We start from the raw sequence: 4,947 nt of genomic DNA, 5'->3' as shown, positions 1-4,947 counted from the left end.
CCGATGCCGCGACTCGTTTTGGTGGGTTTATTGCCGAGCGTCCGGTCACCGATGCCGCGACTCGTTTTGGTGGGTTTATTGCCGAGCGTCCGGTCGCCGATGCCGCGACTCGTTTTGGTGGGTTTATTGCCGAGCGTCCGGTCACCGATGCTAAGACTCGTTTTGGTGGGTTTATGGCCGAGCGTCCGGTCGCCGATGCCGCGACTCGTTTTGGTGGGTTTATTGCCGATCGCCGATGCCGCGACTCGTTTTGGTGGGTTTATTGCCGAGCGTCCAGTCGCCGATGCCGCGACTCCTTTTGGTGGGTTTATGGCTGAGCGTCTGATCACCGATGCCGCGACTGGAAGGTTGGAATGTGATTTACGACCACCTGCTTGGTGTCTGCAGCTGAACGTTCCGTCTGAAGATCTGAATTGTTTTTTGGTTGGTGGGGGAGGGGCGGGGGTTCCGGTCACTACGACTCCACATTCTCATTACTCTTCGTTATCGGCACCTCTTGAAGACCCCTCAAAATCTAACCTGGGAGTGTCCGGTTCCTGGTTCTTCTCCGTGGTTCCTCCCACCGGCCCCTATTGTGTCCTGCACAGACGGCCGGCCAGGTGAGTAGTCATGACCTCTCTTACAGGGGACACGTTGTCCGAGAGGCTTGCCGCCATGTTCCTGGTGGAGACCAAGTTGATTGAGGGGTGTGAGCCTGAAGTGACGAGGAAGGTCTTCACTTGCCGCTCTCGTCTAAGCCCCACTGGAGATGGAACGGTAGTTGCACAGACGGAGAGGTGGCACCAGGGCCTGCGGCTGGCTGGACACGCCGATGGTGACAACAGGTGGCAGATCAGAGGACAATGGTGTGAGGAGCTGAAGCGTAGTCGGGGACAAGCCGGATCGGCAACGTGCGGTCAGAGTCGGGAACAGGCCGGGTCATACACTTGCGAGCAGAATGGTACCGGATCCTGATACCTGGTACCAGGCAGAAGAATGGTCCGGGACCAGCCGAGGTCACAAGCAGGCAGAGTCAGGAACCAAGCCGGGTCAAACAGATATCAGGAACAGAAATCACAGATGCAGGTCTATCGGCAAGGTGCAGATGCAGGAGCCATCTTTAAATAGCCCGCCTGGCGCCAAGGACAAATGCGTGCACCTCGTTTTTCCGCATGCGCACGACTAGCACCGAATACGCGCATGCGTATAGTTTCGTGCAGCCATCCGGGGCAGAAGCTGTACTATGGGTGCTGACCGATGTACCCTGACAAGGGGGTCTCCTGTCCAACAACTGTGGAAGTGGTAACAGAGACGTGTGGGGACAGCACCGACTCTATGGTGGCTGTCAGGCGCCTGAGCCAAACGGCTGAAGACCACTGGGAAGGAGCCGGGTGCATGGAACGCCGTGGTACCAGAGAAAGTGCTCTAGATAGAAGACAGGGTCGGTAAGAACCAGGTAGTGGGGTACCAATGCAGTAGGCAGGAGCAGAGTTGAGGAGACAAGCCAACATCTGGGCAGCAGAAGCACCACAGAGATACAAGACGGTGAGCAGAGTTCCATAGGCGGGCCAAGGTCCCGATGGGTAAGCAAAGGTCCAGAGGCAGATCACAAGGCAAGATGAAGGTTCTTCAAGTACTCCTCCAGTACAACAACCCTGGAGGTGGGCAGTGTGAGGACACGGAGCGGCACAAGTATTGGTGTTGCAGGCAATATCAGATCCATGGTGACTGTAGGGTGCGTGGACCAGGTGACTCGAGTCCACTGGACAGGATCCAGACACAGAAACACTGTGGTACCGGAGCAGGTGACCAGAACCTAGACTAAGATACAAGCTGAGGCCAGTAACACACGGGCAGCCGGGTACCCATTGGGAAAGCGGGAGGTTTGTAAGAGCCGGGGCAGTAGAGTGCTAAATCAGTAGGAAGGAACCACGTCAAAGACTCACGGTCAGTAACAGGCGGGAAAACTCAAGTGAAGGTCCATAACAGCCAGGGAGCAGAAGGTAGAAGGCAGTAAGTGGGGTCAAATAGGCAGGTCTAGGTCACAATGGGTAGACAAAGGTCCCGAGGCAGGTCGGGTCATACACAGATCCAGGTGAACAAGGGCTAGTTGAAGACCACTCGGCAACCCATGCAGAAGTCCACTCTATATAGGCGGTTTGGTGCCCGCCACGGTGCTGAGCACGTCTGGTGGTCACTCCATGCACAAGGCCATGTTCTAGAACAAATTGGACCTTGAAATGTCTCCTCATGGGTTATGAGAAGTTCCTTTCAACCACCTGGACCTGGTTGTGTGCCAAGAAGGTGGCCCCTCATTACCCGGGAAGTTACGGAGACAGAGATGGACCTTCCATACCCTAGGACGTGATCCCAACTGGAAAACTGAGTTTACTTCCAAGAACAGAGGAGGATCTTCCTACAGAACACAACGTAGTATCAGCCGGTTCTCCGGGAACCCGAGTAAAGGACATAGAGCGGAGGCCGAGGTCTTATATATGGTATGATACACCTCCATAGCTGAGTCCTTAGATGTTTTATTCGGGAATGAAGCTTTCATAGAGGAGCTATTCCTCCACCTCAGCCACTATGCCCTTGGCCCCCCTCCCCCAAACACCCACCTGGGCTTACCCCCATCAGTTCATATAGGAAGCACCATGAGATTCGCCAGAAATTGTATGACAATTGGCAGCAGGGAGAAGCGTCGCCCCCAGAAGACCAGACCCCCGCTCTTTGCAATGTAAGGAACGCGTGGGCCATTGGCGGCGGGTCAAGAAATAGAAAATATGGACAGACTGGCAGAGCCAATGGCAACACGTCAATGTGACCCCCCCATCCCCCGCTTTCTATAACACCCCAATCAATAACCCCGGTGGGGGCAGCCATTCAGTGACGGACTTTAGAGAGGCGGTTTGAGGGGCTTCTCAGGTCCTTCAGAACAGCACGCGAAGGTTCTCTGAAAAGTAAGGCAGCTCTGCATGTAGAGGATCCTTCTTTGGGATACGGGTCATAGGGGCAGCACCGTGGTTGGTACTTCTGTCTTGGAGCACCGGGAGGGGGGGGGTCCCCGTTTTGAATCCCACCCAACGTGCATGGAGTTTGTATGTTCGCCTTGCGCTTGGGGGGCTTTCCTCCGGGTACTCCAAAGACATGCTGGAAGGTTGTACGGCCCTGGTCCTCGCATGCATGTGAGATGGGGACCTTTAGATTGTAAAGCTCCTCGAGGGCGGGGACTGATGTGAATGTGCACTGCGTAAGCTCTATAAATACCAATAATCAATAAATGTATCTGCAGAATCGGTTGTCTTGAAATCCCTCCAGTGATCCCTATCAGTCCTATACTTCTATCCCTCTCGGTGGGGTGGAGATGACCCATCTAGAAGGATATACAGAACATGGAACAAGGACGTGTTCACACGCCGCAGTACCTCTGAGCTCCACCAGGTGGCGATATCACCTACACCCAGACAGGAAGTCTCTATGATAAATGAACAGGAACGGATGTCACCTATAAACAGGAAGTTCTGGCTGTGAGGTGATTTGGGAGGAAGTAGAGAGGAGACATTGCTGGAACTGGCAGCAGAGGAGGTAAGAAGATATTATGTTATATTTACAAGTCCCCCCCCCCACTATATCGGCTTTGGCCCCCCCCATAGTCACTGTGACCTCTTTTATCTATATATAGGGCTGGAATAGTATATTAACCCCTTCAGGGTCACAACATCTTCCAATTCATGAACATTTTGGAGTTGTGTTGCTTTTCCACCCAATCACCTTTTACAAAATTATTAAAACCATTAAAACCGCCGACGTTGATCCGGAAACGCGATGATTGAGGTCTCCCGAGTACAAGGACATCACGTAGATATGGATTTTAGAGTCACGGTGTAGGAGAGGTGGGATGCCCCGGGGAAGAATGATTCCCGGGGCTCTTATGGCTCCCCCTCTCAATTAGGACAGGGCGGGGCTGAGGGCCAATACTAATTGGATGAGTTGGGTTGGCGGCCCCCGAGTGGAGATGCTCCAACGTTCAGACCCATACCAGAGCAGGACCCGCCGTCGCTGACACATGGCGGACATCGTAGAGCTATCTGATCCACCTTCAGATCTGGCGACGGGAAGTCTTCCAGAACCCGCCTCCGTTGGGGGCTCTAAGAAGTCATGTGATCAAATGCCGACCAAGGCAAAGGGTTTTCCTGTAAGAGGTGAAGGTGTCTCGCAATAGACCATGTCCATGAGGGACGTCCACAATGACCACCAATCACTGCACCTCCATGGCCCACAGAGATCTACCATGAAGAAGATCCCAGTCCTTCCCTGGTCCAGATCCCCTTCCATCGGGAGTCCGCCCATCTTATGACATCACACCGAGAGCAGCGATCTCTCTATAGCGGTCTTACGCCCCCCTCCCCCCGAATTATTGTATGACCAATTCAATCCGGATAATTATCATTTATCGGTCTCCATGGAAATCGATACAGATCACATGACTGCACCAAAGAGGATGGAGGAGGACCGGAGTCGCATGACCGAGAGGATACTAAACCTCACCCTGGAGATCATCTACCTGCTGACAGGAGAGGTGAGGAGGATTCTGGGAGGTCACATGACCTGACCGGAGGGGTGAGGAGGATTCTGGGAGGTCACATGACCTGACCGGAGGGGTGAGGAGGATTCTGGGAGGTTCAATGACCTGACCGGAGAGGTGAGAAGGATTCTGGGACTCTAACATGATGTTCCTATTGGTTTCTCCATCCAGAGTTTTCCTCTTCTGAAGTCTGGTGATCATGTGACCATCACAGTGCCCCCATGTGACTCCCTAAAACCCGAGAGACCCAACATGGAGAAGGTTCTAGAAGTCACCAAGAAGATGATGGAGCTGCTGACGGGAGAGGTGAGCGGTGCCGGGGATTCTGGGACATGATCCAGGAACAGACAAGGGGTGTGTCTGGGTGGTGACGGGAGAGGTGA

Source organism: Nanorana parkeri, unplaced genomic scaffold (assembly GCF_000935625.1).
Source record: "Nanorana parkeri isolate BGI_ZX_2015 unplaced genomic scaffold, ASM93562v1 scaffold2148, whole genome shotgun sequence".
NCBI lineage: Eukaryota > Metazoa > Chordata > Amphibia > Anura > Dicroglossidae > Nanorana > Nanorana parkeri.
The sequence above is the reverse complement of the archived record's forward strand: the minus strand, read 5'-3'. Positions refer to the sequence as shown.